General features: G+C 34.8%; 1 protein-coding gene across 1 annotated transcript in view; it reads right to left on the minus strand.

Moving 5' to 3' along the window:
* LOC120634866 overlaps positions 1 to 14,818 on the minus strand; it is a 118,784-nt gene that overhangs the window by 60,082 nt on the left and 43,884 nt on the right. The gene's annotated exons all lie outside the window — the stretch shown is intronic.

Raw genomic sequence — 14,818 nt, forward strand, 5'->3', positions numbered from 1 at the left:
AATCAACATAACAATAACAAAAATGGACATTAATATCTTTGAGATCAATTAAATAAATATATCTACTCAATTGAATATTACTGTATTTGACAAGGAAAACAACATGGAGAAACCTGCACACCCAAGAGTTCTCCATAATGTTCTCAAAGTCGGAGAGCCTCTCTTTAGGTGGCAACGGGTTTCGAAAGAACGCATGAACACGCAGGTCTGGTACAATCCGAAAAGTCAGAGCGTTTTATGCAATAATTAAATATCACTCTCTTCGACTGAAGGAAAAAATCACAAGGAAACCTGCACGCCACAGAGTTCACCATAATGTTCTCAAAGTCGTTTGAAGTCAACAAATACGCACTTGGCCAGCATGGTGGACTACGGCGTACATCCTTGTCCACTTTCCGAGTTTAACAGTGCCGTATACTCGGCGCGTAAAGACGAAACCTCGGCCCTCTCAAATTTAGTATAATTCAAAAAAAACAAAATTCATTTATTTCAAGTAGGCCTAATATAAGCACTTTTGAAACGTCAAGTCTGTCTGTGTGTAGTGACTCTACTACCGCTTCGGAAGACAGATTCTACCGAGAAGAAGCCGGCAAGAAACTCAGCAGTTGCTCTTTTCCAACATTAACAATTTACATTTTACATTTTCAAATTCATTTTTCTATCTTGTGAGAGATGAAAGCGGAGCCGGATGCTTCCAAGCAACCTTGTCATTAAGAAATTCATCAATTGTATAATAACCTCGCTGTAATAAATGTGTTTTAACACATTCTTTAAACTTATGCATTGGTAGGTCCAAAATTACCTTAGGAATCATATTATAAAAGCGTATACTCAGTCCCACAAATGACTTCTGCACCTTTCGCAGACGATATGCAGATGTCACTAATTTATGACCATATCTTGTAAGTCGACTGTTTATATCAACTTTCTGTTTATAAAGACTAAACTAAAAAAAACTAAAAAATAATTTAAAAAAAATGTCAAGTTACTACAATCTCTAGTCTTTTATAGATTGATTGTCTTTAGAATGTCATTTTTTTGCGACTTCATAATTTTTTTTTTTAAAGAGGAATTATTAAAAAAAGAACACTGGGGTTTAATATGCGTCATCTGTTTTGTCCCTTATGGGCGGTCTCGGTTAAATCATTTGTATTCTGATTCCCCAATAAAACGACCGCACCTAGGTTTTATTGCTTGAATGACTTCATTGGTTTAAATGCTTAAAAAACAAACCTCGTGTCCCGGAGTGTACTTCATAGTTTTTATTATCCTATTTACATGTATTTATACAGATTTAAGAGGTCGTGTTTCTTTTTAAATGCGTAATTTACTGGGTCGATGTTTATATTACTATCTACTTACTTCACGTGTCCAGTTAAGGTTGCACTAGCCAATTTTCCCGTAAACACATAAGGTAATCTTTCTAATATGAACTTTTCTCGATCCTATTAGTTTTGCTTTATTAGTTGTTTTGTACAGTTGCGATTATCGCGTATTTCTCTATACAGACGTATTAACATGTATTTATAACGATTTCTCCTCACTCGCGGGTGTCGTATAAGTCCACTAAAGATAATAAAATTGAGAACGGGTAGCAGTGTCCTCCGTGCTTCTATGTAAGTCGGATCCCTAGAAGGTATAAATTTAAAAACAAAGTTTATTCGAAATACTTCTAGACTAAGCATTTTTTTTTTAAATTCTGTTATATCTTGCATAGGTTAGGTACTTTTTTAATTTATTTATTTAAAATCTTTATTTGTACACCACTACACAGTTAGGAAAATAAAGAACGAATAGAGAGAAACACAAAGACTGGAGTAGAATGCAAAAGGCGGCCTTATCGCTGAGAAGCGATCTCTGCCAGGCAATCTTAGGATTAGGACAACAAGAGCGAGAACAGGTAGGTGATGTAAAATTACACGTACACGATTGAGGTTCCAAATAATGATAGGATAAATTGATATGCAGCTAAGGTTTTAGACCTTAGCTGCATATCAATTTATCCCATTGAATTACTTAGAGATGGAATTAAATCATCCGCTTGCGTACAAACGTGCGGCTAGAGCAACCTTAAGCGATCAGGTAAAAGTTACGAACTTTAGTGTACAATTCAAGACAAAAAAATACATAAAGTAAGTACATAATGCTATGTAAACTTCGGTAAGGTTATATTTTTTTTGAAGATCGAGCTGTAAATTGCACATTAAAAAAAATAACAATCGGTTTCACCATCAATGGTCTATAACAGTCCACTGCTGGATTAAAGGCCTCCCACAAGGGAAGAGTTCGACCATAATCACCAAATTGGCCAGACGGGTTGGTGATCGCACGAACCTGGTCGACGTATCTTAGTCACGTCGTACGACGTGACTAAGGGGAGTAGTGACTAAGGAGGAGGAGGGGTTTGCTTTGTTTTGTTTTATAAATGTCTATATTAATGAAATACTTGTATATCCTAGGTTAAACAAATAAATATTTTTTTACTTACAGTTTAGCAGGTTACAACACCTTTTTTAAACTTTACAGCCTATAAACTAAACATTATTATAAACTGAAAACTAAACATAATCACACGCATGCTTATTTTGTATATTATGTGTTTAAATAGGTTGGAATTTTTATTATCATCTAAATTTCTGTATAACATGTCTGTCCTTTTGTATATCATTGTATCTCTTGTTATGTAATGTAATGTAATTTGTTAAGTTTATTTTAATTGTAATGAAATAGCAGGGTCTTCTAACACAGGCGTAGTAATACTACTCTTAAAAGAAGGCTTCAGCTATATATTGATAATACTTTGTTTCTTACCGAAATAAACTATTTTTTTTAATTATTAACAACTTATTGAGCCACATAACTTGTTTACGTAGAACTTAGTAGTAGTAGACACGTTTATGTTAAAATTGAATGCGTGAATTGGAATCCTATATTTATGATTTAAACGAGGGTAAGAGGAGGGGTGGGGACAGCATTATTCTGATCTGCCATCAGCACAACACAATTTTTTTTTATTCACTTCACTTTAAATATCGCAGTGTGAACACTTGAACGCCACGTTTTCGAGAAAGCAGAAACACTTAAGTGTAAGTTAATATTGTTCTAGCTCACAAATTCTTCGACCCCTTTTTCGCTTACACCACAGGAACTAGGGCTGTCACCTGTTTTAAAATATTCTATTTTATTATTTTAAACTTTTGAGTTATTTCAAATGAATCTCTTTGGTTTAACTTAAATATAAATAAATAAAAATTCTTAAGTTGCTTCCCTTAAATTCAATTGTTGTTTATAGCTTTTATCTGTGCCATCTGGGCACAAAGTACGTCGCCTATGTGTGTTCTTAAAACAATAAAAATCGTTCGTAAAACAATAATTTAAAAAAATCTAATTTTTTTTAATCCACTTCAAGAAAGTTCTTTCTATTCTGTTGATAGGCTTGATTTCGGCTTTAACCTGAGACTATTTTACATGACTAATCTTAGGATAGGTTCCTCTTTGCATGTGGCCACACAACAACAAAGTATCCTGCATATAATGTGCATCTCAGCTATTACAAAATTTAAATTTTTGGTGCTAAATTTTCATTGTAATACTAATTAGTGACAACCCTATAACCAACCCTTTAGACACGCTGTTAAAACGAAATTGATTATAAAAACCCGATAAAATCTTGAACTCCAGTTTTCCAACACGCTATGCCTAAATCATTATAGGTAGGTACTTCGGTATAAGTACGGGGTGAGATTTTGAAATGGGTTACTAAGACGGAAACTGTAATTTATTTTCAGCCTTACTGTCATGTCTCATGTGAGACAAGGATAAGGTAGATAGATAAATAAATTCTTAATTGCACAAACTTTTAAAGAATACAATAAATAATAATTAAAACTGGGCACATAGTCAATACAAAGCACAAAGACGACCATTATGTTTAAAGACATTTTCTTCAACAATAAATAGTTACTATAATTAAATTATAAACGAGGTTGAAGTTAAAGATTGCTGTCAGCGGTTTATTATACGGTTTCAAAAAGATATAGTCAACTGATGGCGGTTCAAGTCAAATCATAAACACGTAAAAAATTAATGGATGTCATCGAAACAATTAACGCTTACATAATGTCACATGTCACAAGCTTCTGATCTTTCATTCATAGTTACCGATTTTTATCATATGTGATGATGGTTAATATCACTAACATCTGATAAAAATTTGCAGGGCAAGTATTGTGCCACACGAACGAAAATTATGTCTACCTATTATTTCGTCTCTGTAAAAAAATATGAGTAACGGGTAAAGATAATACCCTAGCGGAAAAAATGGCGTCAAGTAGCTTTGAAATCAACGACACTGTTCCTCAGTAAACGAAAAATCTTAACTAAAAGTTGCATTTTAAATTTTTACCTCACTGACCCATCTCGAAACTTCACTCCGTTATAACAATGTGTTTAGTTTGAAAAGACCTCCGGGTTTTTTGAAGTAATTTCTGAACACAATCGGTCCTTACCCCAAGGCGATTTTTAACGCCTGCGCGTGAAGGCTCCACAAAAATTCACGCTTTTATGAATAGAACTTTGGTGAAGAATTATAATTTTGTGAATAGTTTTAAAAATTGTGAACTAAGGTCTCTCGCAGACTACCGAAATTAAAATCGGTTATAATCTATACTTATAATAAAACTGTAACTGGAAGATTTCTGTACATTTAATATATTTAGAAAATTTTGACCGGGGGATGCTTTATAATCGATACTGAGTCCAAAAAAGATTTTTATTTAATTTTTTTCTGTCTGTCTGTCTGTCTGTCCGAGCATCACGTGAAAACCACTGAACGGATTTAAATAAAATTTGGTATAGTGGTAGCTGATATTCCGGGTAAACATATAGGCTACTTTTTATCCCACACATATAGGCAATATAAAAAAATATATATACTACAATGCACATCGCCATCTAGTCCCAAAATAAGCTAAGCTTGTGTTACGGGTACTAAGATGAATGTTTTAATGAATAATATACATAAATGCTTATAATTTACATTGTTGTGTTTGTGAATATATAATATACATTATATATTATAATATCTATTTGTGTTATAATATTACATACACATCGATACACAAACATACATTGTACACGCAATACACTGTCTCGCGCACCGCGTTAGTTACCCGAAAGCTTAGGCAAAAGTGGACTGATAAAAGTGCGAGTGTCGAGCCTAACCAATACAACACAGCAGACAATGCATACATATAAAACATCCAGATATTAAAAAACATGTTCATCACACAAACATTTTCCAGTTGTGAGAATCGAACCCACGGCTTTGGACTCAGGAAGCAGGATCGCTGCCCACAACGCTAATCGGGCGTCTATAACCTAAGTTTCAGTGATACATTATAGACCTTGGCATACAAAAATCGACAATTATTTGGCATTCAATACAGCCATCAATACACTACTGGGTTAATAAAATTGGAAGATGTAGGGGATTTCATCCTACCTAAGCGATTTCATCCGACTGCCGCGGTACAGAAGGCGCCTTTATTTACAATACGTAAGTCGTGTTCGGCCTTTAACATTATTCGCGTGAAATTAGTCCTTTGAGCAAAATATGGTGTGGCAATTTTTAACGCCTCCGTAGCTATTGATGGCCCCTAGGGCTTTATGTTATATTTTATACCTCGAAAACATTAAGGTTATTATTTAGGCTGGTAAAGGACTCAGCACACTATACTTTAGTATGTTTTTTTTTTCTATTTTCTTGTTTTTATGGTAATCTTTGATGGAACTCTTCCTGGCAGAGCTCGCGAGGCACGCCAACAAGCTCGCGTTACGCTGTTAAAATCATTAGGGTTAATCAGATAATACGAAAAAAAATTGGTTGTCTGTAAAGTCGGCTTACTGACGATAGTTGAACGTGACAACGTCGTAAGAAAATAATATTGGAATGGTTGCATTTTTTAAAAGAAAATTTAAATTTTATTTGTTTGATAGATATTATCGTAGCTATAAACAATTGACACCACATTCACTTTTCACTGCACTTCATCCTTGCCGAAAACATGTAAAAGTATCATTGTATTGAAGCTGTCCACGCGGACGCATCGCTCACAAGTAGGAGAGAGACAGATGTCGAACGCGGAGGCTGACTGTGCCTCTTTGTCGCTCGTTCCACGCTCTCGCTTGCACTTCAAGCCTTGAATGGAACGCCTCAGAGCGAGGTAACGCCGCATAGGTCATGTTTTTTCGTGCGTGCAGCCGGCTCCATCGAATTATAAGTCGTTGTCACGTCAAAAAAACTAAGCAGAGGGAAACCATCGCCTCTAAAAAGAGCAAAACTTTGCAATGTTCCGCCCTATGTCCATAAACTTGAGGCGTTAGTGTTAAGCTTCATGTGCCTGTTTTCAAAAGTCTGGGCTAAATAATTGTGGGCAAATTTGAGCTGTAATACAATGGCGATAAGATCCTTTTTTTTTACTGCTTTTTTCAAGTATTACGCCATTCGAAAACGACTCCTCGATTGCGAGCTAAACTAGGTACTTAGGCTACAGAGCTTAAACAAATGGTTAACTATTTCAACGTTATGCCATGTTTATTATAATGAGGTCCCAAGCGTTCGACCTCGCATTTTTGGAGCGGCATTAAAATCGCTCGCAAGTGTTGGCGATTTAATGATATTATCCAATTAGCTGAACCTTTTGAATCCCTGCGACTGACTTCTGAATGAATGTGGAGTGAAGTTACGAAACGTAATGTACTAAATGAGAGTGAAGAATTTCGACGACAGAAACATGCCCACCGACTGATTAAGTAATACATGAATAACCTAAGGTTAAATAAAAACCTTCATGCAAAAAGTTTACTATTTTTTTTGGTTTTACCTCTAACATCCGTTTATTAACGTTCCACTTCTGTGGACAGGCTTCGTCTCTCAAACTCGAGACGGTTCTAGAACATAGACCCAAGATGCTGCTCCAATGCGGGTCGGTGGACTTTAATGACTAATATCACAAGACTAGGGGGGTTATACCGCTAATATACTGACCCCTCATAATGATAAGGAATGATAAGGAATATAGACCGTAATCTACTACGCGGCCAAAGGCGTATAGGTAGAGCATTATGGAGACCTCTCAGGCATGCAGGTTACCTCACGATGTTTTACCTTCACCGTTAAAGTAAGCGATATTTAGTCAAAACGCACATAACTCCGAACATATTACCGGCATTCGAACTCGTCCCCCCGAATGGGAGGCGGTACTTTTACCCACTGGGCTATCACCGCTATCGTTTCATCAATATACCAAATATAGATAACAGTCCACTGTTGGACAAAGGCCGCTTGGAAGTGGACGGTGCTGCGTTCTCTGTTATATTCCCTTGGTCACCTCGTATGACACCCGCGAGAAAGAGACTCCTGTATTCTGAACTGCCTTCATTACACGGCCGACACCCGATATCGTTTAATAGGCGTTAAAAAGTTTTGCATAATAACGCGATCATACGCCGTATAAATCGGCCCTTAAAATATCCGGTATGCGTTGGCCTTTATTTACACAGCTATATACATATAACGTTTGCTTGGAAGTTCTTTTCAAAGACTCATTGAAGTGACCCTATAACATATCACAATACATACTTAAGCCAAGTGTTGTGTGGTCGGGAGGTATAATTTTGATTTTTGATTTTCCACGCCTACTTATTATACGAAATTCATTAAAAACACCTCTTTGTGCTGGAAATATTCTTTGAGATTTTAATGAAATTTCTATACACAATGGACTTTTAACCGTAAAGAGAGTTTCAACGCCTGGTTTAAAGTAACCTTTGAAAAGCATTTTTTGAACCGTAGCGTGCGATATTGGTTATATCCCGCGTCTTCGTCTGCGTGAATTGAGGTCGTTTAAAACGTGTACTAATTAAAAAAAACTATTGTGCAATATATTTGAAAATACCTACTAGCATCCGTGGTTTGACCCGAGCTAGTCTATATGTACATAGGCGTAATAAAGTTTGTTTATCGATCTATAATTTAAAAATTTATATGTACATTTTTTTTAATTTTCAGTGTAAATTATAAAAAAAACACTATTAAAAATTTATAATTATGAAAATTCAGCTTAATTTGCTATACTCAGCGATAAGCGTCAGAATCTGTATGGTGTAGTTTATAATTTCTTCCATATTTATACACCATACAGATTATTCTGCTTTTCGCGGAGTTATAGCAAATTAAGCTTAGTTTCATAATTATACATTATTAATATATTTTTTTTTTAATAATGTTCACTGTAGAAAATAAAAATTACTATCTTTTTCTTAAAATTACTATCGAATTCCGCAAAGTAACTCCTGCTTCTATCCCATATTAAAGAAAAAACTAAGTTAATGTTACAATAAAACTATAACTAAACTAATAACTGTGAAGGTCGTGCCCGCGTGGAATGGTGCCAAGAATGCTGGCTGCATCTCCAGGCTGAACAGCCAAGTTGATTCTTTGCACAAAAACTGACCCAGCAATTCTGGCTCATTTTCTGTCACCTGATGAGGCAATCACTAAAGACGTAGTAGACCTAGACCTTTGAGTATATTAAGGTGTGTTCGTTGCATGCTCTGCAGGGCTAGCACAGTCATGAGACAAGGATTATATCCCCCGATTATATCCCCTGATAAGAGATATAAATAACGTGTCTACCCGCTGAAACGCGGGAACATTGAATAGGAGAAGTTTATCCCCGTTTTAATTGCACGCCTCATAAGCGAAGCGTTGAGATGGGTATTACTGTGAGTTTACGCACAATGTGTGATTCCCCAACTTAAAATGTCACTTTTTTATTCTTTTTTTTTTTTTAAGAGTTTAATGAATTTATTTATTTATTTAAGTAATAATACATTTAGATGGAAATAATAATTACAAACTAAAATTAATATTTATAATAAATATAAGCCGTCTAACTGTTCCCTTATGGGCATGGTACCCAAAATGCTGGCGCTATTGCCCCTTTGTATAGCTAGACTTAGCCGTCGGGCTAAAGAAGCGCCAGCTCTTGGGTCACCAGACGTAAGGACCATTTTTTGTGACACTATGTTAATAAAATTTTTCGTGTCCGAAGACCGGGCCATGGTCTTGGCAGAGTCTCAAACGCAAGCGCCGCAAAAACGTAGTCATTACAAATAACGGAGTAATTATTTATTTATTATTCTTTATTGCTTTTATAAGTGAATATAAGTAGACAAATGTTGACAAAAAACAGTATTTTTAACACTCATGATATTTTTAAATCTCTTTTTATTATTTAAACTGGTTAAAAAATTGTTTAAAAACGGAACTTTTTTTAACAATTTTTGGACGTCTGTGTGACTGTATGTGCGGATCCCGTATCTCGTATCTTCGTTACCGTCACGATAACGAGCGAAATACTTCACTTATCGAGTTGATTTTTTTTATAGGCCTCAGTATTTTGTGGAATAGAAGCCTATTACTTTTCACGGTATAATTAGATGTAGTTTAATTATTATTATTTAAAAATAATCTCAATTTTATTGTAATGAATAATCTCAATTTTATTGTATGAGGCGTGCACTTTTGGATTTTCCATCTATATGGTCTATATTCTAAATATAGTTATTCTAAATATAGGTAAATGTGACCGCGATTAAATAATAGTACCTTACCTACCGAGATTTCACAGCTCAAATAAATGTTTTATGACAAAGAAATTCGAAATCAATACAACATTTTCATTCGAAAAGGCGGGATTATATTAAAATTTTTGCAGTTTAACAAAAAGGACCGAGCATTGGTTAGGAATTCCATTGTACAAGTTTACGATCGAGCGGACGTTTCTAATCGATTACTTAATTTGGTGATGGGCGGTGGTAAACAAATTGTATCGATATCGATATTTCTTTTTGAAACATTGATGGTTTATTTGTTCCCTAGCTGCCCGCGTTTATTGCGGTTTTTAAAAATCCCGGGGGATTTTTTAAACACTTCGTCTTTTTAAGTAACTCGATGCCAAAAATCTAGTTTATTGGCTGCTTAGTTTGGGCGGGAAGAAAGACAAACAAACAGACCTTCGCATTTATAATGTTAGTAAGGAATGTGTGTATCTATGTTGTGAACGGTGATAGCTTATGGTGAAAGCTTCAGCCTTCCTTTCGGGTGGACCGAGTTCGATCCTCGGAACGCACACCTTACTTTTCAGAGTATATAAAATGTCGGTGAAGGAAGACATCGTGAGGAAACCTGCAAGGCTAAGAATTGTTTATAACGTTTTAAAATATGACTAAATTAATACTTAGCAGTTTAAAAAAAATACTAAGCATTGGTTAGGAATGCAATTGTATAAGTTTACGGTCGAGCGAAAGGTTCTAATCGATTACTTAGTTTAGTGATGGGCAATGACAATCGATACAATCGATATCGATTTTGCATTGAAATGATAGTGGCTGCTTTATTTGTATTGTACTTTCTATATTGTTAGTATCCCACAACTTCATACGCCTACCTACCAAGTACCTTGTTTGTAAAATTTTGACCAGATTGAATTAAATGTTAAGTTGTGAATTGATAAAATGGTTTAGGGCATACACAATTAATGCGTTTTATACCTAGTTAAGAAGCAATAGTGCCGATTTTGCACATATATTTTTTAGCTACATATACTTTTTTTAAATTAGTGTTGTTCTTATCACATTATTTTCCCGGGAAAGAAACAGCACTACTATTAGACGTGAAAATTAAGTTAATCCAAGCGACGCACAACAGAATTGGAACCATTATCCTTCTATATTTAAATAAACTGCTCCCTTCTTATGAGTGGTGTAGAGGTTGCTACAAATATTTAAATTAACAAATTAATTAATGCTATATTGAAATATTTGGACTCATAAAGGTTTATTACTAGTGCGAAATATGAAGTATATTAAAATTTAAGTGGCTTCAAAAGTTATGAATAATACCAATATATGCTTAATTCCATTAAAATATTCATTAGTCACGCAATATACATTTGAATAGTTAATGACGTAAGATTAATTGAGAGTAGGCATTCCACACATAACCAATATACTGTATAAATGATTTAGAGACTCCGTACACCCCCATTTAATTACTGTAACATTGATTCACATATTCGCACGCCGCTAAGTGTATTGGGTATTTACTGATTGAACTTACATGTATACAAGTAATTAAATTCTGTTGAAAATGAAAACGAGAGTTACGGGGATCGATAAAATGTAGAAATTAAAACGAACTAAACTAGGAACTAGCTATCATTCATTTTAGCAGACAATAATATTTAATTCATATAGCCCTATCAATGGCGGTTATAAAGCGTTCATACAAATTTATTTTCTCGGAGGAATCCAAACGCGCCATGGTCTTATAGTCCACAACCAACTTAGCCGGGTGTTTTTTTGTGTTATCACCAGATAGATCACAGACAATTTAAATTTAGCTATGAAGTTAGAGTTATTTGTATCGTTCATGTAATCCTCAATTATTATATTAGGATTATATTAGAATTTTTCTATACTTAGTAGCAGTACATTAGCTAACATTTAACTAATTTTAAAGTTTATATAAAATTAAAACTTAGTTAAAAACTGTTTTAACTGTGCCTCGCTGCGGTGGTTTTAGATTTTATTTGTGGACGTTTTAGATTTTATTTAGTTTTAAATAGTTTATTTTAGGTTATATTTATAAAACAATTATTTTAAAGAATAAATAAAAAAATTGAATTTATAAACTTTAAACTTATTGAGAGACATCTCAAAGATTTGATTCTGTAAATATATTAGTAGTCATCGTGTTCCCAAAGATCCGAAAATAAAAAGCGAACCCAAATAAATAAATAAATAAAACGTTTTTATCGATAAAAAGATATAAGTCACAACTTCACTAGCCGGAAAAAAAAAAGTAAATGAAAAAAAAAACTTCCAACGCCAGGTGTTCCCAATCTGATCCAGAATCAACATTTAACAAAGAGGCCGTTCATAATCCCAAAAGTTCCTTGAATCTTAGATAATCGAGGCGGGAATCGAACGGGTCATTATTGTGGAATAATAACGAGCTGCCTTTGACGCCAGTGGGACAAAAAAAAAGTATTGTGAGGTTTTCGATTTATAGGTTCGTGTTTTTCTAGTTAGTTGAAAGTTTGGTTGACTTTTGTGCCATATTAAAGGACATGACCGATTTATGTATGCGTTCGACTCAGTGTACACCAATGATTTTTAGTGTTATAAACTAATTATTTTTTTTTAAATATACTACGACGATATACGCACTGCCATCTAGCCCCAAAGTAAGCATAGCTTGTATAATAATGACACTCTATAGCCAATACATATTTGAAAATTTAATGTATGTTCACAAAAATATATCAAAATTTAAAAGAAAATGTGACTGCAATAATTTGAACGTTAGAAGCAAAAATAAACTTGCAGTGCAGTACACTAGACTTCACAAAATAAGCAATTCATTTAAAGGAAATTGTATACAATTTTACAATAAATTACCGGTTGATATCTTGGGGATGTCACTAAAGAAGTTCAAAGTTTGTATTAAGCGAAAGCTTATAGAAAAGTCCTATTATAGTATAAAGGATTACGTAAACGATAAAAAAGCTTGGGTGTAAACAATTGCTCTAACCAGGTTGCTTCTTAAATATTTTCTAATGACAATGTGAGATGGTGATAACAAAAAGAACACCCGGCTAAGTTTGTTGTGGGCTTCTTCTTAGACCAGGGCGCGATTGGAACCCTCGTAGCTTTAGTTTTAAGTTTACGATTGTAGTTATCGCCATCACTACTCACTGCTATGTACACATTTTGTATATAATAACGCATCAAAAGTGCCATCTATGTGCCTATTTGAATAAAGATATATTTGACTTTGACTTTATTGGTACTAACATGACTGACGAATATTATGAAAAATACATATAAATACTTATAATAAACTTATAAACACCCAGACACTGAAAAACGTCATCATCATCAAACAATTTCCAGTGGTGGGAATCGAACCCACTTCCTTGGACACAAAAAACAGGATCGCTGCCCACTGCCTAAAGCACACACAACTTGTCTGCACAACTGACTAGATGTCAACGTGTAATAAAGGATTATGATTCAAAAACCTTCAGCGCTTTATAATAACAAACAGTTGCGAATTATTACAGTAAGCTGAGATGGTTTCGGGATACTTCAAGACATCTGTTCGTTAAAAAATCCCACAGTGCCTGAAGACCATAGTTATCGAACAGTGCATGTTGCCAGAAATGATGAAAAATACGCTCTACTGCATTTGTTTAATTACTAAGATAGTAAATTTGTTATTCTTGTAGGTAATTTTGATAACTACATTCGTTAACTTAAACTCGGAGGGATCCAAACGCGCCCTGGCCCCTGGTCTATGAAGAATCCACAACAAACTTAGGTGGGTTATATTAAGCTATGAAGTTTTGGGAGTTAATGTTACATAGTTACTTTGTGTTCCGAAACATGGTCGCTTACTATGGGCTTCATAAGAGGGCTCAGAGTCACTCAATGGGCGAAGTAGAGAGCTATGCTCGGAGTATCTCTACGTGATCAAATCAGAAATAAGGATCCGTAGAAGAATGATTTACTGACATAGCTCAACGAGTCGCAAAGCTGAAGTGGCAATGGGCGGGGCACATAGCTCGGAGAAAGGATGGACGTTGGGGTAACAAGGTGCTGGAATTGCAGCCCCGCACTGGTAAGCGCCCCAACGAGGACGACATTAAGCGCGTCGCAGTTACTGGACCCAAGCGGCATAAAACCTTGGAATTTGGAACCCTCTACAAAAGACCTATGTCCAGCAGTGGACGTCTATCGGTTTAAGTAATAATAGGCATTCAAACAAGGTCAAGACCACCTACTCCCATTAGCGGCCCATTACAGGATACGAAGACACTTTCAGATATGAAGTTTTATATAATAAGTACTATGAATAACGATAATTCTTAAGATAGCTGCATAACCTGACCCTAGGACCATGGATTCTAAGTGCAAAAGAATTCTTGGGAGACATTTCATCGCGGTTGATAGCCTCATCTGGCGACAGAAGAGCTGGAACATTTTTGCACAAAGAATCAGCCTGGCTGTTCAGCGCAAATGCAGTCAGCATTTCAGTAATTAGTTTAGGTATAAGGTTTATTGTAACATTTTTAATAAAGTTTTTTATGAGTTTATTTAAACTTAACTAGCTAGATAAATACAAGCCCATAAATTAAAAACTTCACAAAAAATCTACCGCGCTTTCTTTTTTTTTCGTAGGACCGGCGTCAAAGGCCCCTTATTATTCGAGGATAATGGCTGCTCGATTCCTTTTTAGTCAACTTTTGTTATGAGGTTTCCTGGGAAGAATGATTTACCTAAGGTAGGTTTCGCCTTGCCTCTATTGACAAGCATGGACTTCGCTAGTTATAAATTCATCATTTAGTGTTTTTTTTTATTCCACTACATATTAGCCCTTGATTGCAATCTCTCCCTAACAGGAAAGCCAGCCAATATCTTAGACTGCAGTCAAGGGCTAACTGGTAGCGAAATAAAAAAAAAAGCAAGTAATAGTTTTTTTAAATAAATGGAATCCTAAAAATTTATTATGGCACGAAAGAAAAAGAAGCAAACTTTTAAGTAACTAGAAAATCATTAACCGAGGAATGAAGGCAACAGTTAGTATTTTATTAATTTTAAAATTTTGAGCTTTGAATGAGACTGCTTACATAACGTGTAACAGAAATACGAAATAATATTGAAGGATACAGTAAAAGTATATTTCACA

Source organism: Pararge aegeria, chromosome 25, assembly GCF_905163445.1.
Source record: "Pararge aegeria chromosome 25, ilParAegt1.1, whole genome shotgun sequence".
In the NCBI taxonomy this organism is placed as follows: domain Eukaryota; kingdom Metazoa; phylum Arthropoda; class Insecta; order Lepidoptera; family Nymphalidae; genus Pararge; species Pararge aegeria.